The sequence below is a fragment of the Embiotoca jacksoni genome, unplaced genomic scaffold (assembly GCF_022577435.1).
Source record: "Embiotoca jacksoni isolate LCO1_2020_lvr unplaced genomic scaffold, fEmbJac1.0.p SCAF_22, whole genome shotgun sequence".
Lineage (NCBI taxonomy): Eukaryota > Metazoa > Chordata > Actinopteri > Embiotocidae > Embiotoca > Embiotoca jacksoni.
The window spans coordinates 8,817,547-8,844,736 of record NW_027185363.1 but is presented as its reverse complement, the minus strand read 5'-3'; the positions used below and the strand labels follow the sequence as shown (position 1 = coordinate 8,844,736).

Below are 27,190 nucleotides of genomic sequence, written 5' to 3'. Positions count from 1 at the left end.
AGTTTTTTCTTTATTTTTCGCTGCTTCTGTTGTTTTGTTGTTTGACATTGATACTTGCATAAACGCGAGACGATTTTCTGAAAAATTAACAAGGTAGTCTTTGTTATGGAGAGGCAGGAGTGGGCACGGGAGTGCAAAATTACCCACCTGATGCTCGCTGAGCATGCCACACACACGCACACACACACACACACACACACACACACACACACACACACACACACACACACACACACACACACACACACACACACACACAGACACAGACAGACAGAGGGGATTGTTTGGCTCTTTTGGTATTTGATAATCAGCTGCAGCAACAATAAGAATAGGAAACGAGACGCCATAGAAACGTGTGCTTTGTGGGTGCAGAACGCAACAAATGCACCTGCACTTCACTCCCAGCAAGTCCTGCTCTGCTACTAAATGTAACTGATGATGTATTAATAATATATGTTCTCACTAATACTCTCCAATCATGGCCTGTATCGTCTGACCTGCAGGGAAAAAGATTCAGTCGCACTCCATGCACCTCTCAGACTCTGTCTCTGCTCCCGGTCACCGTCAGGTCAGTCCAACAGAACCTGCTCAATAATTCAAGCGCTGGACGGGCGGCCTGGGACCCGCACGTCACCCACAACGAGGAAGCACATGACGCTAAGCTCCAGCCAGGTGCTCACAAATCATCATCAGCCGCGGACGGGTAATGAACCTAAATGACCTGACATGAGCAGAGACAGATAAATTAAGGCTGGAGCGACCGGGGAGCACGCACAGTAGATATGAAGGTTTAAGATGGCACCTTAATGTTTAAATAATGCGCCATCATTTTAAAGGATAACTTTGACTTTGTGGGACATACATTATATGTGCATTTGCTTTTATTACCCAGTTAGATGAGAAGACTGATACGACTCCCATGCCTGCATATGAATCTACCACGAGCAGTTAGGCAGTGAAAAAGCTGTATCTGAACAGACGATATTTTATAAACATAAAACTTGGAAAGCAGTTTAGTTGTATAGTAACAAAAGAAGCTGTGAAGTGGCAAAGCTCGTTGGTTGCAGAAGTGTTTTCCCTATTCTGTATTACCATTTGAAACTGAAAAAAACATCACCAGAGACCATCTTTTAAATATTACAATACCCATGAGCCTCTGCGATTGTTAGTACTGCGAAAATGCCAGTCGGAGGTAGAAATCAGTTGGAGCAAACTCAAAATGTTTTGTTGTCAGAGCTACAAATAAAATGCAGCTATAGTAGCTGATGTCCTTCAAAATCAACCCAGAAATACAAAATGAATTTATTTACACTGTAAAAAAGTCCTCATCAGCATAATCTCTACCTCCTGTCTGCTGTTTGTGACATGTGACAGTTTGAAGTTTGTTGATTGGATGATTCTAATAGTTTATTTTATTAAATGTGTATATATACCAGGGACCATATACAAAATACATTAATCTCAAAAAGAGAAAGGATGTTTTGTACCTGATTTAGCTATTAGCTGACTTCCATCTGCAGTCCCGGGGCGGGTTACAGAGAATAATAAAACTCAGTCCATTTGCAAAAGAGATAGTAGGTTTTTTTCTAACACCCCACTGACACCCCTGCAGGCGTACACTGACACACACCCACACAACAAAGACACACTTCCCAGAAATAAACAGATATATAAATATTACATACATATATCAAAACATTTTTAAGTAAGTTGTGGAATGTAAAATTAATGCTGACAAGTTTGGTTATTTAAAATCCAACTTTTAACTTCATGGGAAAAGATATGGAAATCTGCAGGTTTTTAGATTGACAGGAAGCTTATTTCAGTCATAACAGCATTAAAATAAACACAGTTCTTGCATGAACTGGATAATTTTCATGCCGATCCAAGTTGTAGTAATCTCCTTTTAAGTTTTTCTTTTAATTTCAAAAGAACTTGTGTCATTGTCTATTTGAAAAATGAAAAGGACGTTTACTTCAAAAATCAGAGGGGGCACACTTTGTACAAAGACCTGATAAAACAACAAATTGTTGCTCTTGATAAACGAGCTTATATTTGGTGTTAATCAGTGAGCTTTAGGGGTGCTAGTGCTTTGCTTTTTCCTTCCGTTTCCAGTCTTTGTGCCAGGCTAATCTAACTGTCTGCTGGCTGCGGTTTCAAATTTACTGTACAAAAAGTTCTTCGTTAGAAAATGAATGAAGCATATTCCCCAACGTATGACCTAATTCTTTCAGTTTCTGTTTTCATTCAGCTGCGGTTTTTTGTGGTCTGTATTTACAGAAAATGCTGGAAGTGTGGAAGCATCACGTCCAACACCCTTAAATTACTGCTGAAGAAACTCAGTGAAGTCAAAACCTCTACAGGCAACAGTTCCTCTAAGTGGTCGTGACTCTGCACCGAGAGGTTTTGACAACTTTTGAACATTTTAAATCCCCACAAGAAGCCTAATAATCACCCCTCGAGTTTAAACTAACAGAGTAGGGAAGTGAGGGAGAGCATCAAACTTCTCCATCAGCTGAATTAATCAGGAGCTTTAGAGCACTCCTCGGAGCGTGGGCCAGCATCGCGTCTAATGACTCCAAGTCGCAGCACCGCGTGTACCCCATTGAACTATAAACACTCGAGGGACAAGAGGGGAGAGCGGACAAAAATAACACTGCGCACCCATTACTCTTTACGTTGCAGCGTTAAAGTTCATGCTGAAGTCCTGGTTGAAAACAAAGATGACCTCCCAGCAGGCCTAAAGTTGCAAACACAGATTTCCACTGGAATGAGAGTCAGGATAAATCCTCAGTATCTGCAGATCATTGCTCTGTTTTTAGAGCAAATGCAGTGGTTTGAGTGTATTCTTAGAGAATGGACATTTTCAGGGAACAAGCACACATTGTGCAGAAAGACCTTGCTTTGTACAATAGGCAGATATTCCCAAGTGCGCTATAATGCATCATGGAGTTTGCATAGCTGGCAAGTCTGTAGTTTCACATTTGCAATTCATAGCATCCCCCTCATGCTTCTGCTCACGGTGTGCAGTAATAGACTCCTGTCACTGATGAGCCCCCGGGGTGTTCAGAGTGAATCCTTTTCTCACGTTTCTATCGATTGGTCTGAGAGTCTCACCTGATTTACATTGACAAGAGCATCGGGGCCCAAATGAAAGTAAGCATGTTTTCCAAATTGGAAACACAAGGGACACGTCGCTCTGCAAACAGACAGCTGGGAAGGTAAACACTGACATTTGGCTTGAACGCCGGCGAGGAAGGCTGACTTGGCTACTTTTGTTGTTTCTTTAGAGGCAGCGGTTACTTCAAACAAAATGTGCTCATACTGTAGGGATTATTTAAAGTTTAATTTAACTAAATAATAAATAGAGATGTTTTGTACATATACAGATTCTAAAATGCTAAAAAAATAATATTTTAAAAATAGTTATTATGATATGATGCTGTTGCTGCTGTGACTGGAAACTTAATTTTGAGCTTGGTTGAGCTCTGACCAGCTGACATTTATTTTAATTTTTTTTATTTATTAACATTTACTCTGTTTTCACATTTGTTTTGCTTGTTCCTGAGAAAAAAAAATAAGAACTAATAGATTGGTGCTGCACAGGTATAGGACATCAGAGAGCTGTTACCTGCTGCTTGTGCAAACAACGCTGAGAGCATGAGACTCAATTGAAACATTAAAGTTATGAGTAAAAAAAAAAAAAAAAAGGAATTATAAAGATGCTAAAACACTCCACATAGCTGAGGCGACCAGCTTTGTCATTATGGCTGACCACTTTCTCATTACTCATCTGACAGATTCTTAGTTTAAAAATATTGATTAGCGCAGCATATTAATGGATGGAAGGAACTAAAGTTTCATTTTGGATTTTATGTTCGCACAGAATGATAATATCCTGAGGTGAATCAGTGAGTTTGCCAGGTTGATTCACAGTATGATACTGATGAGGCCCAGAACATATGGGGGACCATGTTGAGAAGCCAACTGAACAGATGGATTAAAACCCACATAGTCTTTTAGATGTCAGTGCTCGTTTAAGAGTCAATGTCACAGGCTGTATGTCTGATTTTATAAGAGGGAGGATTGCTTTTTCATTTCTGGGAGATTCAGTCAGTGACGTTTGACAGACACACAAAGAAGAGTGAATCATCAGGTTTGTTTAGACTGACGTGCCTTCAAATATACAGCAAACTACTGTATAACTCTTTACAAAGTCATGAAGGAGACATCCAGGATCCAGGACCAGATTTCACTCAGACAGCGAGAGGATCACTTTTGTTTTAAAGCAAGAACATAAACTTCAAATTCATATTTGACAGGGGGCAGATGAGGTAGTGAAGCTGATGTAATTATGTTGTTGATGTCGGCTTTGCATAGTATGAGGGCTGACAGAGCCAGCAGCTCAGGAAAATGTGAGCCTAAAGAATGTCAAGGGTTTTAGTTTCACTGAGGAACACGACAGATCTCGGGAAATGTCAGTGTGTAAACACATTAAAAGGTTACGCTTCATCAGTCACATGCACGCCGGCAGGTGCACGGACAGACATATGATCAGCACGCTCGCTCTCAGACATGAAAGCAAAAACGCGCAATCAACTGTAAACGCAGGCAGATGCACACAAACGCACACGACACACATTCACACACAACGCACATAGACACACGACTCTAGCCGTAAATGACCTTTTGTCTAATTATTATTTTTGAGTAAATAAATGGCGTCTTCATGAATCTCACAGACAACCAAATTACTTTTCTTTGCGTCGTAATTTCTCTGAGAAATGGCAGCGGACGCAAAGCAATGCCTGAAAAATGAGGTATGGGCAGAAGAGAACAAAAACAGAGCAAAGGGGGAGAAAACAAAAAAACGGAGAGGACGAGCACTCAAAATTTCCTCAGAGCTGTAATTTAGACACCATTAAAATGCAGTATATATTTTTTCCAGCGGTCCTTGAATACATACTGGCAGCATTACTCCAGGACAAAGCTTATTTGCTCCACATATATACACCACTCAGCCACCCGCTTCCACTTCCCTTTCTGCATATCCTAAATTGTATTTAAGAGCTTCAATCAGTGTGGGGATAGTGAATCCCTGCAGCTAATGCACTATTCGTGTTTGAAGAGGGGACATTGTGGGCGAAGCACCAGTCCCTTTGCCATTAACGTTGCATTACATGTCCTCTTTCCCGCTATAATTATAGCTCTTACTGTGCCAGAGTTCAGACCCATGTCTCGATCTGAGGCCGGGAATAAACCCAGTTCATCAGGTGCTGCAAGGAAGAGACTCGGCCTGCAACCGACTCGCACGTGATCACCTCATACCCTCTGCAGACGTATGGCTCAGAGCTGGGAGTGTCAGCCAAAGTATCAGCTGCAGAAGACGAGCTCTGCATGCCAGTTATTGTTGGACTCCACACAGAGCGCGGGATCCCAGCCAGAGAATTACCATGCGTACTCGGGTGAAGGGAGGTGGATAGAGATGAATAGATACAGAAGTCCTCGGTCACACTGTGCTGGTATGGCATCTGCTCTGAGATTCGTGTGGGATTCTGAGCACAGAGGATTGGTGTGCTTTTTCCATTTTTATTTTTTTGCTGAAGTGAGGTCTCAGACCATTCAGATGTGGCTCCAGGAACAGCAGGCAACGCATTCCCATAACAGGCTAATGATGCCATCGTGCAATGCTGAAACCAGCCTCAGCTTTATTTTTTTTCTGGCTTGTGTTTGAAACCACAGGACTGGGTTTCAGCAGATTCATATACCCATCCACACATCTAGTTTGCTGAATCAGGTAGCACCATTAATATTGAAACGTGTCTTAGCAGGTACATGTGAATCGGCTGTGAGGAAGCATGTAACTCATTTTGATTTGAAAAGCAATCAGCTATGTAAACAGGAAGTTACTTTAGCATCACAGGCTGTAAAATAACCTCCAAATATATATTATATTCATCATGTGATAAGAAGCATGACTCTTGATGAATGAGTGAACTGTTTGCTAACCATACCAATAGCCGTATCAAATGAAAAGGTGACATGCGGGCAGAACAGTCTACTATACCAATAATATACCTTCTTAGCCGATGCTTTGTCATTTACTCAGATATTTTTTTTACCATAACAGTCTAAGATATTGTGAGATATTCTGTTATTTTTGAAAACTATAAAAAAAAAAAAAATCATCCCCGTTTACTCAAGAGGCAGTAATTTAATCCAGTGTCAGGTCGTTATCTCTTTTATTTGTTTAATTGAGTCAGATATTACTATGGTAATGTGTAAGAGGTGAAAACCACTAACCAGTGTTGTTTCATAGGTTAGGGTTTATTGCTCTTCATTTTAAATCTTTGTGGTTTACGTTGTTATCGAAGTGCATGTGTCAGGTTAGATGTTTCGACGTCATCCCGTATTTCCTCCTTTTGTCCTCAATATACAAAAGTTATCAACTTAAAGCAATTTAGCCACTTGGTTTAGATCTGGTAGCACTAAATTTAAACATAGTACAGATACAATGTAACGTGGAAAAGCAAAGAGTTTCAAATTGTTCTTAATGACATTAGTGACATTTGGTAGGAATTCCATAAAATACACATTTATGCTTCAGTTTTTCACTGAAATGTTTTTCTTATGTCTTATTGATTTTTAGACAGGGTTGTTAAATAGTTTGATAGGTGATCAATATTAAAGGTGAAATCTACTTAAAGGTTGTTCCACATTGTGAAACAAGTCTCAGTTCTCTTGCAGTAAGAATAGAAATTAGAAAGATCTCTCAAGGATAATAAGCGGGGAATAGTGCAATGTCTTGCAAGAGTTAAGAAAACCACTGATATTTCTCAAAATCTGAAAAGAGATCACTGAATTTTAATAAGATTTGTGAGTAATTAGGAACACCGATGGATTCGGTCAGATAAAGGCTTATTATGGATAGTTCTTGCACCAAAAGGGCAGCTATAATCTGCCTGTTTTGAGCAGAAAACGATTATTTGAAACTGCTGGTGTCTCTGGAGTCATCAATGCAGGATCCTCCAGAGCCTGGCAGCTGTTCATCAAGCTGCATTACAGAAGAGAAACGTGCACAGTAGGATCAGAGACTAGTTTCCAAACTGCTTTATTCACCGAAGAATGTTGTGCCACACCGGATGCTCCAGATCGATGAACTCTGCTCAAACAAGACTCCAGCATCAGCATGAAGGTGACCGAGTGAGCTGGTCCCTTTATGTTTATGACGATTTCAGACTACTCGATATCAGCATGAAAAGAGATGTAGGGCATCTCGACTGACAACTTATCGTTTTTTCTTGTGGAGTGTATCATCGTTAAGGATAACCAATGTTGCAAAAAGGCTAGCATGCCAGAATTGACCTCTCCGGTCATGTGACAAGTTCCAATTTTGGCATCTTGCTATTTTGGAGCCAGAAGTTACAAGCTGGGGAAGAGCAAGCAGTAAATTGTACTCAATCTGATTGGGAACCCGAGGACACTGCACCCCACCAACCTAAAGCGGAAACCTGACTGCACCACAGGCCTGTCAATCAAATAGACATGCCCCTGCTTTTTGCAACATAATATCTAATTAATGATAAAATTATTTTCAGTTTGACCTCCAGGAAATGAATCAGAAGGAGAACATTTAGATAATGAGACCATAATGACTTGTGGAAAGCATTTATTGACTTCATATTTCATGAGAGAAGTTGAATGGGAGTCTATGTAGATGGAGACTTTTTGGATCTAACCCCTACTGGCCATCGGGGGTATTGCAGTTGAAGGCACTTCTGCATTAGCCTCATTTTTCAGACCCGGAAGCTGCATCCACTTTTATTGACAGCCTATGGCTGCGACTTAGTGACTAAGGAAAATGTACCTCCTGCTGATCCAATCTAGCACCAGCCTGTTACACCTGACACCATTGTTTGTTTACATTCTAATTAACTGTTGTTGGTCTTTGGCTCCTCCTTTCCGATAACATCAAGCAGGTTGTGAGAGACGGTATGCTGTGATTGGTCATTGACGAACATGTAGTGTGTCACAAGTCACAGCAAGAATTTTTGATTCATAACCTTTTTTGACACGTATCATCAGAGAAGAAATTGTGAAGTCTGAACTGACATTCAGGTCTCTGAAGATGTCAAAATGATCTCTGAAAAATACACGGAGTTCCCAACAGACAGACATTTCCCGCCATGGTATAAAAAGAGGAGTTGTGTCTCGTCATATAATTATTGTCATGCATTATCCAATGCTGCACAGGCTGCTTGTTGCTATGGGAATAAAAGTATAAATCAATCATCGTGATGTGGCTACCATTATCCCCTGACCTCAACCCTACTGAGAACTTGTGGAGCGTTGTTAAAAGGAAGCATGACAGTATACATGGAAACAGCACTACTGGCATCCTCAAATGAAATACAAAGATATATCTCACACATGACCTGACAGCTGATCAAATACCTGTCTGTTGGGTGAACTGGAGAGATGTTGAATTACAGTTCACCTAGATAACACATTATACCTCAGAAAACATTATGTTCATAGTTATACTTACAAAAATAGCATTAGCTGGTTTAGTGTAAACAAATATTCTAAAGGCTGTTACGCCTTATGCTTTATTTATTGTGTACATAGTTAATTGCTTTTGATTGAAAGACATTATAACTGTGTTCCAAATGACGTATTTATGTACTCACACTGTACTATTCTGGGAGCATAAAACACTGTCAAGTGTTTATTTTTCCACCATACCACCATACTGCTGTTGGACAGAAGCCATCAGTGTATTTATTGTGTACATTAAACAGAGCACCCGAAAATACATTCATAAAAATAATTTAAGCTGCAGAAATGTTGGCAGGTGATGCATTCAAATGCTACAGTTATTCCTAGTAAATTCAGAACGGCAGAGTGCAATTTGAGACAAATCTACTCTGTCAAAGTTCAAGTACAAGACAAGTCAGGGTACTGAAATGTGAGAAAATGATATGTTAGCGTACTGAGGGAAGTATGTCATCTGGAACACAGCCAATATGTGATTTATATATAATAGTTTGTGTGCAGTTACAAAATATAATCAACAAGTAGTTTATGGTGTATTATTACAGATTAAACAAAGATTTACAAGCGATATATAAAGCACAATAAATACAAAAATTGGTCCAACCTTTACCAGCTGCAACATTATAGTGATACTGATAATAATTATTGTCCAGAAATATAAAATATACTTTCACATTTTGACATTATAATGAAAGTTTGAACTTATAGCAAATGAAACAGGCTCCTAGCGTTTGATGCAGTAAGTTATTAATCTTTATCACTAATAAACAACTGTGTTTTTACACATTGTGAGATTTTAACACCATCCCCAAGTCACACCGCATAAACTCACGGGAACACAAAAACATGTCTGATAAATGCTGCTCCCGTGATGTTTGTCAAACTCCGTGAAGCATCTCGTCTTTGTAAAGAAGAAACAAAGAGGCGGGGAGGGAAGAGTGCTGCACTTGCATCTGTCTGCCTCTGCCTATCAGCCCCTTGAGAAGCCAATGATCCATACAGACCCTTTGCTCATATGCCCGGCAGACGCTGCAGCAACAACAAAGACTTCTGTTCCTCCCTGACAGCATGACCACTCGCGTTTCCATCAAGAATGGGTAGAAACCCTGCAGCTGTCAACCTTACACAGCAGGATCAAATGAAACATGATGACAAGCTGGGCTGAAGTTTTCCATACCGGAGAAACGCTGCACCTTTCATGTCCTGGAGTTACCTTGATGTTTGGGAAAATGCTCAATCAATATTGTTTTCTCACCTGTGGGTTGCAGATGAACTCGACATTAACCGAGCTTTAAACTCCATTGTTGACATCCTCATTGAGCATCAATATTCTCATAAGGCCCAATACATACTCTTGATTAATCCAGTAAGTAGTTTTTAATGAGCGGGTACAAAGAGGCTTGAGTTGTTAAATTGATGATATATGGAAATCTTTCTACCCCGTTCAGTGACGATACTGCCATCGGCGATGATGGTAATTGGCAAAGGGACAAAATTTATGTAAATAACCTGATGAGCTACAAGAAGCAATGTAATGAAAAATGTTGATGGATGTTACTGCAACAAGTAATTCCCTTTTTATGTTGAAAATCTGCTGGCTTAAATGATAATTACAATTTATCTTACATATAACTCAATTTTTTTCAGTTTTGGCCATCACATCAGTCACTTGTTGTCGCCAATATGAGATTACAGTGACTCAAAAGAAGAAGAAACTTGGGTAATCAGATGATCAGGAAGCCAAAGAGAAAACGAAAGTGAACAATACAATTTGTGTAATCCTGTGTAATAATCCACCACAGTTTACAGACTGTCCCTCTGGTTCAAGTTTGACCTGCTGCCCTTGCTGCAGTGATTTCAGAGGAATTCACTTTTACCTCAGTTTCTGGGTCTGAAAAATTTGGGCCTTAGAAGAGCCTTAAAGTACAATACCACTGAGGCCCACTAGGCTTGGCTCCAAAAAGGCTCCAACTCTATAGACTCCCATTCAACATCTCATGAAATACAAACTCAGTAAGTTTTTGGTGCAGTCAGGTCTCTGCTCTATGTGAGCGGGTGTATTGTCCTTGGTTTCCCAAACAGCTCGAGTCAGATTCACTGCCTGCTCCTCACCAGATCATCACTTCGTCACTTCTGGCACCAAAATAGCGAGATGGCGATGACCGAAATCTAAACTCGAGGCTTCAGAACGACAGTTCACAAAACAATGGGTGACGCATTGTTAGATGCAACCTGTCAATTCATCTGATCGTACTTCTTCTTGCCCCATAAGTCCAATTTTCTGCAGTGTTTCCACAGAGCTGACACTTCTGTGAGTACAGGGTTGTTGTACCTGGAAACAGCCTGGTCAGCTTACCAGGTGCTGGGTGTAGCACAGACGGGGAATGGAATTGATCTCCTGTTTCCCAAAATGTCAAACTATTCCAGCAGGTGAATCCTCTTTTCCCCTTAAAAATTCTTGTTTTGATGCAGCAGTTTCCAACTTTTCTAACTTACGGCCCCTCATTAAAATGAAAGTTGCTTTTGTCTTTGAGCGACGACTGCTATTTTTTTTTTTAGGTAATACTTGAATTATTTCTCCTAAAAATATCAAAGGAAACTCAGATGTGTTACAACTTTAGGTGGTGGGCATGTTTTTCTGCTTTCAGGAACCACTGTTTAATGTGTGCAGAGTTTTAATACCGCATGTGGGATTTTTGGCCTCTGGGCTGAATTTAGGTTTAATACACAACCCACTACCAAATTAGAGCACCAGTTATCAAGCCTTTTGCATTAAGTATCGCACAGAAATCCATATGAAAGCATGGATCCCTTTTGATAAGAATACACATGGGGTGGAAGTCATCTGAGGAGGTGTTTGCTGTCATATATTACAGTCGGACTGTATGAATGTATTCTCATTTGTAACAGGGGAAATAGGAAAATGTAAACCTTATTTTTTTTTTTATGGAACCCCCTGGGACACAGTCAGTGACCCACCCTTATGGTGGTGCTCTGACCCTATTTTGAGAAACGCGAAAAGCTCTATATGGAAAAATCAATGACATTAAGAGAAAAGCATCCATCTATTACAGCACCGATACCTCGGTGTACAAGAGAAAAGCTTGGACTGATTCAAAAACTCTGGCCAATCCCGAGTCACATGACTCAACCACCGGCAGCGATCGAGAGCGCAAAGGGGACGCAGAGCCTCGGTGTACACCAGCCTGCACACCGCCAACCCGCCGCCGCTATACGCCCAATTTCTTTTTAATTGAACCCTTTTACTCCCGCTCGGTGAGTACATTTTCCACTGCCATTTTCTTACGCATATTTTTCTCCTCTTTTTCTTCCTTCCTTGTCTCGGTGTTCCGACTACGGGAAAATGTTTTCTCGTTTTCTGCATGCAATGATTTAAATCTTGGATGCTGAGTGTTGGTGCTCCGGCGACATCCGCTGAGAAATAGCCCTACGTGCTTTGCGGACACTCTTGATATTTTTCCCCCTCTTCTCTCTCCTCCTCTTCTTCTCCCGAAGCGGCTTCTTTTCCAGCTCACTTGTTCTGATCCCGACCTTTTGCTTATTTTCTGGCTTTTTTTTTCTTCTTTCTTTTGTGATGGCTTGTTTTGGTGTGATTTTGGTTTTGGTGCTTTTCTCTGGTCTTGCAGTGTTTCGCGGGTGTTGGAGGCTTTACGTCTCCGAGAGCGCAAAAAATACAATTTTGATTTTCATCTTTGAGGATTTTGCTTTTCGAATAGGTGAGATATTGAACTTGCTGGAGTTTGTTTTGGTATTTTCTTTGTACTTCTTCACGCAGCCTAGACGAAGTTTTTTTTTCTTTTTTTTTTTTTTCTTTTTTTTTTTTTTTTACTAAATATCTCGGACAGAGCAGGATTTGTATTCAGTTATCACATAGTTTTGAATCTTTTAATGAAGCGAAGCTCATCAGAAATACACGTCAATCAGCATGACACAGACATTTTTTTTTTTTTTTTTTTTTTTTTTTTTTTTTTATCTTTAATCTACATTTCTATGGAGAATTTGCAGAAAAAAGTAAAATAATTTCAGGATTGCTGCCCTTCAAACATGCCTTCCAGTAACAATTTAGAAAATTTCACACAAGTCAGTGGCTGTAAATCACTGGTGTGCAAATCAAAACAGATCCCTGCCAACTGAACCAGATACAGCTGTGTTCCTCCACCCTGTTTGTCTTGCTACACACACAAACATCATTGCGTTTGGGATTGATAACCAGCAACACAGTCAGACATCACTGCGAGTATCTCAGAAACTCAAGCTGGCTGTATGAGCCAACAGGGAGAGGGGAGGTGTGGAGAGGGGCATTCAAGGCCCAGGCAAATTTTGCAGTGGCTCATTATGCAAATCAGGTTGACAGATTCGATTAATAGTTTGACCTTGACATGCAGCCAGAACTCACCTACAAACCTGCAGGCGAAAAAAAAAAATCCCAAAACTCCTACAATTAAAAGACCAAAAAAATGTGACGTTACTCTTTAAAATGACCGCTTGGATCACCTCTTAAAAATCCTTGACCAAAGTTTTGTTTTTGTGCTCCCTTAAAGAAATTCCTCACTGCCCAAGACAAAACCTTTCAATCATCTTCGAAAGATGTGTGTGAAGACATTTGACAGCTTTTCCAGCCTTCAGACTTTGCAGGTCAGGGAACAGGTGGGGGAAGCGGAGCATGAAATGTGCTGCTACGCAAACAATACTTATCTCTCACAAGGGATGAGGCGAGAGGCTGGCTCTGGAATAGCCAGCCTATGCGCATGCACTGAATGACTATGAGCTCAGAGAGGAGAAGGAAGGAATAAAGTTTAGCCAGGCATTTCTGGACCGGTCAGTAATCTGTCTCTGTCCACTGGAGGCCCGTCTTCCCGTTTCTGCACCCGTGGGCCCGGATGATCATTGACCCTTAGCAGGTGTACGAAGTGGGCTGCCTCAAAGCCACGCACCACAGAGTCCATCTTCAGCGAGATACGGATAAAAAACATTTTAGAGCGGCTACGGCTTTCAGACTATAGGTCAAAGAACAGATTAGGGGAGCTGCTTCTCTCTGTCTCTTTTTTATATCCCTGCATGTGAGAAATAACCAAAGAGAAAAACAGATGAGGAGCACACACATGTATGATATCCACTGCACACAGAACAGTTCTGTGTTACATTATGCATGTGGCAATACCCACTGCTCCTTATTAGATCTCCCATTCTTGGATGTGTGTGCAGTTTCCATGCCTGCATTAGTCATATTCAACACATTTCTCAGGACAGACTATGTCTTCGCGGCTTTTGGAAAGCAGCAGTTTGGATAAACAACAGACACCGCATATGCACGCACCTGATGCTCAGTTTTGACGTGCCATTTGCCCAGCAGCATTAGTATTTCAGCACCACGGCTAGTTCCTTTTATTCCCCATTCAAAGAGATAGCGGTTGATTTCAGCACCATGGACAGCTGCCAACACTTTATTACTCTGGCAGCTGGAGCGAGCTGATTCTTGCCTGGAAGTCTGGAGTGTCTCTACTCACTAACCCCTGCCCTCTCCACCGCACACGTCTTATTCCAAAGCTCTGTACCGCTCATTCAAAAGGCTAAGAAGGGGATTTCACTTTAGATATAGAAAGAAAATGATAATACTTTTCAGAATGGGTTCCTATAGGAATGCTTAAGAAATGTTGAAAGAGAAATAATTTTAACCTTCTTTTTTTTTTTTTTTAAACCGAACCTTTTATATCAATCATATTGTGAGAATACGTTTCCTTTTATCTAATAGCATAATATCAACAACACTGACCTACAATCACAAACAGTGGCCTTAAAGCTACTGTAGAGATGAATCACCACTTCCCCAGCAAACATTAAACACTAGTATCTCCTCTAATTATGCTGGATTACATCATGTTATCAGGTGCAGCTGCTATGAAAGGCCCCATTTAAAAGGATAAACAAGAGGTTTCACAATACAAAGGAAACACTACATCACTACTTTCTCAGAATGACCCCCTCTGTATTTACATTTGAATACCAAAACTGGGATAAATATACAGAGACACACTGGATGATTGTGTTGTTTTACCAAAAACAAACCCCCCAAAAACAGGAACCCAATTTACCACAGAGTTGATTGAAGAAGTCTCAGCTCAAGCACTTTGTTCACTGAACTCTTATAGTGAAAATAGTGAACAGCACACAGCGATTCAACAAGTATGTGCCGCAGAGTAGGGAAGTATTTACTGATGTTGTGGTATTGGTATCTTAAAATGGTTTACACTGTTGTGAGGCTTTGTGATTCTGAACATATAATCATATATATTGCATTCATATTAGATTGGATTGCACCATATTGTAAGGTTATGAAATGCTCCGTTTCATAAGTTTAAAGAAATTTCTCTCCAATAAGAAACAAACGGGTAACATCACAACAGAATGGGTTTCTGGTTTATTACCTTTTTTAAACCAAAACTGGAATATCCTTTATGTTGTAAAGAGAGACACACTTATGTAGAAGGTATTTTTCTTGTTTTGTCCTCAATACCAACAGGAAAACTTACAAAACAATGTATCATAGCATTGATTAAAGACAGCCACATCACTTTAGATAAGAAAATAAAATTACAATACTTTCTTTGCCTGTAAAATTACAAACCCCATGAAATGACTAAAAGCAACCATGGACTGATACAACAACAAGTGTAGCAAGTCTGATAAATATCATTCCTCTGTAACATAGAGCAGTAATTTCCAGTAACTACAGAAATGTATCCATTTGTGGAGAAGCTTTGGTTCACATATTAGATGAGAACAACTGTACAGGATAGATTCACTCCAGCCTCAACCAGTTGTAACACCACCTGCTATGTACTGAAAAAAAAGAAAAAGAAACAAGCCTATCATCAGTAATTCTAGAATAATTATTGAATTGTATGAAAAACCCAGAAAAAAATAACTTCTTTTGATAGTGAAAAAAAACACAGATGGTTTGAACATGACTGGTGGTGATGGTGACAGGTTGTCTGCTAATACTGTGAGTGTGAGTCAGAACAGGCAGGTCGAGAACTGCTGTGAACGACTCATCCATGTTTCAAACTGTTGCACGGAGTGATGCTTTCCACCCTTAAAATGAACTTGGGCACATAAACTGTCCTGCTGCTCTAAATACTCACCAGACCAACTAATGTGTATCAATCCACCGCTGAAAATATTCCCCAATAGATGCCACAACTATTTACTCATTTGTGAGTAATGTTTGCTAAATTCTCCAGCTTTTTTAGGAAATTATTTGGTGTTTTTTTTATTTATTTTTTTAATAATAAAACTTTATTTATTTCAGACCTGTTTGTAAGAATTGATGTACTTGTCATTAGTATTAAAAATTGGACAATGGATGGATTGCTGGTTTTGCTTTTTTTTTCATGAGATGTGTTGGCACTAACAAACATATACAACAGCTTCTGTACCAAAAATGCAATAAACCCCAAATCATAATGATAGATACACAGTGTCTAACAGATACTTCTGTTGTTTATTTAACATTTGACCCTAAATTTACCTATTTGACACAACTCCAGCACAAAAATGCACACTATGAGATTTACAAATGTTGCCTTTACTGTATCAATATTGTTTTGGATTTTGTTATATTGTTAGACGTTATAAAAAAAAATGAACAAACATAGTCACTAAGGAACAAATGGATTATTAGGACAGAAAACTGGTGCCTGCCTTTATGTTTTTGTCCTATTATTGAATTGGATTTTTCCTGATCAAATCACACTGGATGTCTATTCGCCTTAAAACAATCATTATTTAGTGTCACTGTGCCCACAAAATATGTTTTAGACAATAAACTGAAAACATTGCCAGCCTGTCATTTTCATTAGCAGACCAGGGCCCATTTTTATTCTTTTAAATTGCAAATTGTTCCTGAAATGAAATTATAATCATATCTTAGTCATGTTGATTTTAGTATTCACAGTGTGGAAACCTTCATGTCATGCACATCCAGCTCGACCTCATGCATATTTTTGATTCATTTGATAAAAACCTGCAGAATGCCTTAATGCTCCTGCACACATTTGTGGCCACCTTCGTCTTTGACCTTTCACCCTTTGCAATAAGTCCTGCCTCCAATCATCAAGTCAATGTTACTTTTATACCTCAATCTACTGCCTTCTAGTGTCATAAAGCAGAAACATATTTTGTTATCAGCTAATTACTCACAGCTCTAGTGACCCAGTTACTTTAGCCTGGTGGAGCGTAAGATATATTTGGCAGTCACACAAGAGGAGAATTAAGGAAATGGAGAAATACGTCCGTGCCAAGAGATATGTGAAAGCATGGCATATGTTCATATGCCCTCGAGCGGAGCTGTGGACTCCCCTGCTGCAACAGCAGGTGGAGTCTTTTTTCCCCCCTCTTTCAATCAAATACACAGAGTCGTGTAGGAGTAATCCTTCATTTCAAGTGTTTTCCACAGGTTGAGAATAGGGAAGCCTCCAATAAAATATAAAATAAACTTGCATGAATACTTAAAAGGCAACTGCGAATTTCTGAAGCAAAATCCCTGAAAACGATTTGTCCCTGCGGAGTCAATGAAGCAACATTTAACGAGTCTTTTGCCATCAAAGTCACCCCGAAAGCTGCACCACTTCCGGAACAGTTTACAAAAAGCTAACACTGCAAACAGCTCGGAGTTGTCCGAATGACACACAGTGACCTCAGTGATCAGGTTTCCGGTATGTAATAAGAAATGCTCTGATTGCAGAGATAATCATTCCTGCTATTATTGTAAGATGCGAGATAAAATGTCTTCCAAAGATACGGCTTCATCACATCTCACTGTACAGGTCACATTGTGTTATCTCCCTGCTGCCGTCGCAGGTCCGGGCTATAGGTTGCTCCAATCAGATTATGGTACAACTCATTTTAGGCACGTGATCGTCTGCCCTCAGTCTTCATGCTTCAGAGAGCCTCCATAAATACACCTGGGATGGGGGAAGAGGAGAGATAAAGCTGATGGAAATTGGAGTGTACTGTATTTTCTTTGCCGGACTTGTGTGCAGTCTTATTGCTGTGGGGGTCTCATACAGTGAGGCATCGCCTTACAGTTCAAAAAGTGGGTTCGTTAAATGTATGAAAAATATGTAAATGATAAAAGGCTGATGTAATGGTAATATAAAAGGATAGAGTCACAGTAATAATTTATAAGCTAGCACTACCTACCTACCGCATGATGTACGCCTGCGTTTCCCATCTTTGATATTCTGGTCCGAGGCCCAGTTCTAAGCTCCTTGAAGATGATTGGCATTGCAAATGTCTTTTTCCCCTTCTTTTTTTGAAGTTCGCTCATTCCCTCCTTCCATCTCACCTCCTTTTATTCCCCTCCCTTTGCCTCCATATCTCTTTCTCTCTCTCCTTTTGTTGCCATTTCCCCTCTCCTTCTTCAATTCAAACTCAAGACAGGTATTATGCAGGAGGTAATGGGGTGTAGGAACTGAGGGAAAAAAATATATAAGAATAGTGCTTGACAATCATCCTTCCTTGTTAAGGTCCACAGCAAGATTGGTTCAAAGAAATTCCCGGTACATAGTAAACATAGCTCAAAACTGCAAGGCAAGTTGCTCATTATATGTGTGCAATAACAGGCTATTCTCTATCTTCTCTGCACTGTTAGCTAGTATTTACTGTACAAATCCTGCAGGAGAGATTAGATTCCACTGGGCTCCACTCGGCTGGGAGCAAAATGGCCCAGCAAGGACCTCTATTCATTAAGTCCTTAATTGCTAATTGAGGTCTTTGAATGATTCAGCAATAGCTGCTGCTGTTCGGGCATTAGCTGAGTAATTTATGGCTGCGAGGGAGCAGGGAAAAAAATTGAATGAGGGTGAGAAAGTGTTATTAAAAAGGACACTCGTTGCAGCACAGCGTTGTTATTACACAGCCACCTTATGTTAACTCTCCAAAATCAGTACAAGGCTCTTTTTTTATGGCCGATTTTTACTGTTTGTCTGAGTTAAATTCCTTATGTTCTGATTAAATTAAATTTTTCCCTAATGCAATTTCACTCTGCACTCCATGCAATTTTAATGTAATTGTTTTTGATTAAGGATATTATTTTGTCTTTGTGGAAATTCTATGTTTGTATTATTAACAATTCTTTCTTTGTGTATGACTGACAGTTGAAAAATTGCAGGAGCTGAAGTCAATGTTACCCGGTAAAGAAGCTGGTGTGCCATTGGGTGATTTTTAACACTATTTTCTGCAGTGTTTTGATATGTTTTCACACCGGATGCTGCATACATTCTCAAAAAAAAAAAAAAAACAGCAGGATGAGGAACAATAACACATACATGCAGCCACGTATTTCAGTGCACATTTATTCCCTTGTTTGACTGTGATTCAAAAGAATTGTGTGTGGGAGGAGCAGGGAAGGGGGGGTAATAATAGAAGTTATTATGAAGATGCATACTCTGATGTCTGTGCTTTGAATATCAATCAATAACATTAGCATGGCCCCTGTAAAACCAAAACTTGTTTTGATACTTTGTTTTTTTTATACAGATTAAACAGAAAAGATATAAGTTATGAGAAGTGAGCTTTAGAAGCAGACAGAGCCCAGCTAGCTGTTTCCTCCTGTTGACAGTTTTTATGGTGAGCAAAGCCAACCAGCTGCTAGTTGTAGCTTCATATTTACCACACAGACATAAGAGTGTCATCAATCATCAAATCACGACACAATCACTTTATGTTAACTGAAAGATCCGTCCAACACTGGTTTTTATAGCCGATTTTCTCCATTTGTCTGAGACTAATTCATTTTTGCTCTATGATTAAATTTCCTATTGTGCAATCCTCAGTTAATTTGAATTTAACATTAAAAATCAAACATTATCTTGTCTTTGCAGACGTTGTACGTCTTTAATAATGTTTCTTTCTTTGTCTGTAGACAGTTGGAAAATTGAGGTCAGTTACAACAATCATTATACTTGCTATGCAGTCATAAAAGCTGGTCTGTAATCAAGTGATTTTATAGAATAGTTTTCTTATGCGTTTTGATAAATCCTTACAGTAGAAAGAGGAGGCAAAAATATTTTAAAAATGTTATTAGATTAGATTTCAGTCCACAAGTCTTATGGATGTTCACTAGCAGTTAGCCAAGCGCTGTCCCTGTAAAACCAAAATACTCTTGTCTTAACACATTGGGTTTAGCATATATTAAATGAACAGGATATAAAGTGTTAATTAGTGAGCTGTAGAGGTGCTGGTAGATTAACTTGATTTCCTTTAGACTGAGCTGGCCCCTGTTTCCAGCCTTTATGCTAAACTAAGCTAACCAACTACAAGCTTTAGCTTCATATGACACAGACACGAGTGGGCTCTCTTCTAATTTCTAAAAAGATATTAAACAAGCATATGTTTTATGGCTGATTAACACACATTTTGTCTCTGTGGAAGTTCAGGATAGCTACAGTCATTATTCTTGCTAAAAAGAATCTTCCAGCAGATCTGTCAGAGTGACTTTTGGCACTATTTCCATCTTTTATACATTCACTCCTGCATTTTGATATATCCTCACATTTTATGTTGCATATGCTCCCCCGAAACAGTGGAAAGAGGAAAAATAATCCATACCTGCAGAGCAGCCTAGTTTGTAAATTTAGACTGTATAAAAATGTAATTAGATTTCAGTCCACATTTATTCCCTTGTAATGCGTTTGGCTGTCATTCAAAAGAATGAGGCAAAAAGAAAAAGAAAAAAAAAAAACTGTCTTATTATCGACCTATATTGCGTTTTTTATGCAGCTATGTTTTTTTTCCCCCCCAGAGAGACACTAAAAGTTTAGACTTAGCTCAGAAAAGTCTCCTGAGTTTGATAAGGCAGATGGCGACATGTGTCGATGCCTCTGTGCAGGCAGACTATGACAATGTCTACAAATTAAACTAAGACTTATTTTCCTCTTCTGACAACACTTGAGGTTATTCGCGTTCGGTGGTACACTGTCAACACGCTAAAGATAAAATGCTGCAATGCAACATTCAAGCAGCGGAGAGTGAGTGTGGCCTGAATGTATCCTTCACATCCCATACGTATTTGTCATATCGGATGAGGAGTTTTCATCTTTTTTTCCTCAGACAGGAGCGTGAGTCAGTGAGGAGAGATCAGGGAGAGAGGAAGTGCTAAAATGATTACTTTCACCAGTTCCTCGCTTCTTTATCTCCGGAGAATTCAGACTCTGAAGCCCCTGACAGTCGGTCTGAAAGGACCAAAGAGGATCCATGAAATACTTACACTTGGAACCTCTGCAACACGGGAGGATGCTGTAGGAGCCCCGAAGAAAAAACATCAGTCAAGGACTCACTTCTCTGTCATATGAAAGACTTTTAAGAGACAAAACAAAGTCTGTGCGTGGAAAAACATGCCAGTGACGAGTTGGGATGTGTTCACAGCTTCACTGATGCATGAAGATGTTATTTAGCATTAATTTCTGCAGCATTAAGCATGCCAAGCTGAATCCAGCACCACCTCTCTCTCCCTGTCTTGCCTATCAGGCTGCTTTGAATTCAGTGTGTTTTCTGGCCTGGGACCTTTCCACCAAGCGTTTGCCAGCAGTTATGCCACATGCTTCTTCTTAAAAGGCTTTGAGGATCTTAGAGACTCATGAATATTGTAAAAGAAAGTGTCTTTGAAGTCTCTTTTTTTCCCCGATTCTGAATAAGCTGGAGGAATAATGTAACTCTCTTTCCTGTGATCATTTTCATTAAAAACATGTAATTGAGGGTAATTGACAAAATATTGCTGAAGCATCTCTGGAGTGATGCTCTGAGGTGATGCATGTGGAGCTGGAGAGAATAAAAGCTTATGAATGCCTCTACTTAACAGGCCATAGATTGCCTGCGGTTGTATTTTTGTACCAGATAGAGCCCGTGGTTATTCAGAGCATCGGTTCAGCGGATGCTCAGTGACCATCCGATGCTGTCAGCTGCTGATAGAAATTTGACAAGTTTACAGACTTCGTGGGAAACTACGAACCGGTAGTCGAGCTCATGTCTTGTGTCCATAGGCAAGTTTGGATCTGGCTTGAAATTCAGAAACAGACACACAAACACTTGAGAAGCAATTCACTGTTTTATACTGTTTTTGGTCCAAATAGCAGCTTTTACTTGTTATGATGCAGTGCCCTTGGGTTTTAGAGAATGTTGTTAAAACCGAAAGTTAAAAAAAAAACTTTAACACTGAAGTAACACATGAATTTTGACCTATATCTACCAAAGGTTGGGTTTGAGAGGGTTTAATTCCAATATGATTAAAGTGTCAGTACTACCATGCTGATGTTGTGGCATGTTGCTCACCATGTTTATCTCAGTTTAGCATTGTAACGTTTACTAATTAGCTAAAGAATGTCATTAGTTTTGGCTCATTTAGGTCATTAATTATGTGATCTATTCTTTTTACAGCAATTCAGTTTTATTTATATAGTGCCATATCAAAAGAAGTAAGTAATCTCAAGGCACTTAACACAGTAAAGTGGTTACAAAAGAACTTTAAAATAATCTAAAGTGGAACCCAATAATTCAATAGGTCCCACATGAACCATAGCTGGAAGAAAAAACTCCCTTTTAACAGGAAGAAACCTCCAACAGAACCAGACTCAGAGTTGGGTGTCCATCCATCTCGTCCGGTTGGAGTAAGGGGAGAACAGAGAGAGAAAAGAACAGCACAGAGTGAAGAGATAAACTGTTGGTGGGGCCAGAAACCGCAAACCAGAAACACCCAAAAAATAGCACAAGATGAGTGAGCATTCGGAAAAGTCTAGTACACCAGTCCTGATCGTCTGAGAGGCAGCAAAATAGTCTAATAGTGACGCGTTAGATGAATTCATCCTGAGTGGGACATAAATTTCTCAATCTAATTTCATCACAATCAATCAAATAGTTTCATTAAAAACTAAAAGTTATAATTATAATGTAATCGCTTGATATTCATGAAATGCAACAGTGTTGAGATATTTTAGTCTGGAACAAACCAATGAATTCTTATTATTAACTTTCACCAAAGAACATTTTCACTATTAGAGCATTTTTCATGTTACCCTGCAGCGTTCTTGATCTATATGTAGCCATTTTTGTAATAGATGGATTATAGTAATTTCACAGTGTTCAATTTTGAAATGTGCCAAAAGGTGCAGCAATGTGCCAGCAGACACATGGATGTTAACAATACGGGTTTAAATGGTTCAAAATCTGCTTCGCTAATGTTTTATATGCAAGGAAATGCCGGCAATGCATTTGTCAGACCTCAAGGATACAAACAATGTGTTTTAGTGAATATCAACATAACTTTTGTTGACAAGAAAAGTCACAGTTTATCTTTTAAGGTTGATTCATAGAAGTGTGATAAGCACATCTCCTCTTCCTGCTCCTGCTGAGTGCTCCCTCTTACTCTGAAAATCAGATGTAAGAAACAGGAGACTCAGTTTTACATATGGCCCACAGTTCTCCACTTCCCCTCATTGCAACACAGTATGAATATAAATATGACATAACTCTTAACTTTATTCTTTTATTAACTTCCTCATGACTGCCGCAGTCTTTCCATCACCATTCATTCAAACATTTCCACTGGTATTTAATGAGCAGAGGCCGGTGTTTTCATTCGGCACTATATTCCGGCTCAGCAAGGGTCTGAATTAAGAAAGTCACATTTTCTCTGCTGAAAATGTTCTCTTGCTTGCTTAATCAACCACCTACCGTCTAATGGCCTGAGCCCTGTACATTTGCCTCAAAGAGGCCATTCAGTGCACTTCATATCCATCAGTCGCTCACTAGTTCGGGTTGGGTGTCGGGCTGTGAGGCTGCTCACAGGTTGAGACGGAGTGAATGGGGTTTGATGTTTGATTGGATTGACTGGTAGGCTTTTGATTGGTAGTTTTCCGTTCGGCTCTGTTGATAATTAAGCCAATTAACTCCAGAAAACTCAATAACAGCCCTGCCACATTAAAGGACTGCCAGCAGTGTTAAATTATCTTCCCTTCTGTGTCATGCAAAAGAGTTTTTTTTTTTTAAGAGCAGCAGAGGAGATTTAGAGTGGATTATGTGTGGGTGGAGGCAAAAGATGGAAGTAAAGGAGAGGTAGGATGGAAGGAAACTGTGACATGAAGCGAGCCCGAGAGGAGATTGACTGCAGAGAGTATTGGCATGTGTGTTGGAGAGTGTGTGTGTGTGTGTGTGTGTGTGTGTGTGTGTGTGTGTGTGTGTGTGTGTGTGTGTGTGATGTGTGTGTGAGAGGGAGGATGTTTAAGGTAACTATCATTCTGCACACTCGCTCCTCCATCTCCAGCAGGGGAAATGTTGATACATATTTTTAGAAAATACCTGTAGGTATCATTACGTCGCTTTTTCTGTGCATACTTATGTCTATTCAGGGAGCTGTACATTGCAGCTGAAGCCATAAAACAGCTGCACAAAACATAATTATACACTAAAATACATACAATCACAAGTGGCACGTCTTAGGACCACAGGAGGAAATTGGAACAACAAAGGGAAACGTTATCTAGCTGCAACTAATTTATGAAAGCAGAGATTTGACATTCTAAGAAATATGCTTTCTTGCTCAGGATTAGATTATCAGACTGACACTGTGTGGTAAAGAAGAAGCTACTTCAGCAAACGGTTATCTTAGCTTACCATAAAAACTAGAAATAGGAGGACATAGCACTTCTACAGCTTACTAATCAACTCTATTTATCCTGTAAAACAGCATGTAAAAACAACAGTGTCTTGTTGTTATTCTGCCTCTAGCTCACTAACACATTATATATTCTTTGTTTAGTTTGGACACTAAAGCAGTGTAAAAGAAATTGGGAATGGACAAGACATAGTCTGGCTGCAGTTTGTAGCTTCATATTCAGCTTACAGACTTAAGAGGGGTGTCCCGCGGGAGAGCGATGAAGCGTATTAATTGATTTTGTCTGTAAAATATTGGAAAATAGGGAAAATGCCCAAATGTCTTCAAATTACTTTTAATTGAAAATCAAAATCAAAACAAAGATGGAGCAGAATCCTCAATTGAGATGTTGGAACCAGAGTGTTTGATGTTCCTGCTTAATCCATTATGACAACAAATACAATATATCTAAAATCAGTCAAGTAGTTGATTATTTCAGCTTCAACATAAACCACCTTTCTTCTAGTCTCTGTGAGGGGATTGTGCTAAAAACCAAGACTCACTGCTGTCCTCACAGCCTAATGAGAGCTTCTGCTGTGATGACAATGTGTTTATAGTGTGAAATCTGGGTTAAAAAAAGACTCATTAAAGAAGTACATTCATGCACCCAGACACACACAAAGATCATCACCAACAGGGAATTCCAAGAAGCAGCAACCTGAGAGTTTCTTCCTTCATCTTTGAGTGGTTGTGGCAGATTCCTGTGGGGATAGCTCTTGATGCTCGTTCCACGGGACAGTGGCATTATGGGAGCAAACAGTACAGGCTGCAAGCGGCGTAAAAAACTCATGAAGGACTGCTGATGTGTAGAGAAAGATTGCTTCAGGGCTCATTGGAGATGATTTGTCGGCTTTGTGCCTGGGGGCAAATTTATTTCAAGTGTCCAGTTTCTCTCTGTTGGCCTGGTTTCTATTGGAAAGCAATGAAGCTATCATCGGCGGAAGACTTATTCAGATCATTTAGTTATACAACACAACACAGCACTGTAAAAGAAATAAAAACACTGCATTCAAAAGTACATAAGTATGTCTTGTACATATGGTGAATTGACAATAAAGTTGACTTTGACTTCGATAAATATCATCAGCAAAATGTACTTAAATTACGAAAGCAAATGTATTACTTTATTATTATATTACAAATATAAGGTTCATGTTTAAAAGATGAGGCACAAAAGGTTAAGAAGGGTTAAAAAAACTTAAAATGTTCTCAATGACTGATATATCACCATAGATGACATATTATCTTTTTGATGGATTTATAAATCTGTATGGAGCATTAAACTGAGGTGGGGCTGGTTATATCTACTCAGTGACCCAGTCTAACAGTTCCCAAGATAAGTGTTGGGCCCTCCACAAAAGAATAATCTGGGTGTTTGTGAGAAGATTAACGAGGAGACAAAGAAGAATAAAAACAAACATGTGGGTAAAATCTATTATTTTGCACTTTTTTCCTTTTTATAAAACTTTTTGGGAAATATTGGACAATTTTATCTTCTTGCGTCTTAAAATGTTATTTTATTGAAATATTTTTAGAGGTTTAGAAGGACAAGCATACATCTAAAATTAGTTAAATAAGTTGGGAACAACTGTTTTAAACTTAAATTAATGATACATTTTTGTATTTAGAAACGTAATCTGTAAACCATTGCTGGAGAATTGACATTGAGGATTATTTCCCTCTAAAATGTTGTTCAGTAGAAGTACAGAGTTACAATAACTGGAAATACTCCAGGGAAGCTTAATACACTGGTTGGAATACCTGGCTAACATGTAAAGGTATTGTACTGGTTGGAGAAATAAAAAAGGTGAAACTGGGAATGAGGATTCTTGTGACTTGAGTGTGATATGCTATTTTCAAACGTGGGAGCACAGTTCACATCTGCAGTGAGATTTATCAGATTCACACATTTGGATTGCAGCCGCCTTCCTGTCAGAGTTCCTCTCCCCTCCTCCAGACAGCAATCTGTCTCAGGGGAGGGACACACAGGTACAGGTCAACACAGTCAGATAAAAAGAAAACCTGTTCAAGCAGTGTAATGACTCAGGGGCTGAAACAATTAGTTAATTAACCTTAGTTAAGAACATAATGGAGAACCTTTGAAGTGACAATTGAGTTAATTTATTAAGCTGAAATGCCAAAACAATTCACCTGTTCTGCTTCTAAAATGTGATATTTGCTCATTCTGTTAGTTTTTTGGGGATTTCTTTGGATTTTAAATCGTTGGTCACTCAAGCAAGCAATTAGTTAATTCACAGAAAAACTTTGGCAACTATTTTGAGTAATTTTAATGGAAAAATGCCAAAAGGGATTTTCCGCTTTCTTTGGTATCATGGACTGTTGGTCAGACAAAACAAGACACCAGAATAACCTTTTACTATATTTTGATGTTTAAAAGGTTTCACTAGAAAAATAAATGACGGATTAATCAGTAAAGAAACACATTGTTTATTGCAGCCCCAATTTAAAGACATCAAGTTTTGGTTTAGGAAAATTGTTTTACTTTTCATATGGTGAGGTTTGATTTGAATTTCGTTTTGAATTTCGATTGATATTTATTGTAATTTTTTACCCACATGTTTTCTCTTTGCCAATGTTTAGGTTCATTTTGTAAAAACAAAAAAAAATTAACTGAAATCTCAAGAGGTGAAAATGAAATTATGGTTTACATTTTGCATTACCTTGTCATTTAAATTAAATAATTTCTCTCAAATGTTATGGATTAATTCAGCAGTTAATCAATGAGATCACTGGCAGAATATTCATTTCTAAAACATTTTTGATTGCATCCTTACATGATGGATTTTTATTTGGACCATCTAGTAGGGTTTAAATTTATGTTTTCAACCCATATAAAGCAAGACTCTGAAATTATTTACAACTCGTGCTTTCAGCTCTGCCCAGTGT

The 27,190-nt window shown here is 39.1% G+C and overlaps 1 protein-coding gene across 6 annotated transcripts in view; it reads left to right on the top strand.

Annotated features, from left to right (window-relative positions):
* The first annotated feature begins 11,698 nt into the window (after positions 1 to 11,698).
* LOC138203134 (RNA-binding Raly-like protein) overlaps positions 11,699 to 27,190 on the top strand; it is a 38,630-nt gene continuing 23,138 nt past the window's right edge. For 4 of the 6 annotated variants that reach the window (XM_069157767.1, XM_069157772.1, XM_069157771.1 and 1 more), the window contains exon 1: positions 11,699 to 11,832. The gene's annotated coding sequence lies outside the window, so the exon portion shown is untranslated. Of the gene's footprint in view, positions 11,833 to 11,911; positions 12,294 to 27,190 lie in introns of those variants that run through there. The other 2 variants (XM_069157770.1, XM_069157768.1) reach the window with 2 other exon arrangements.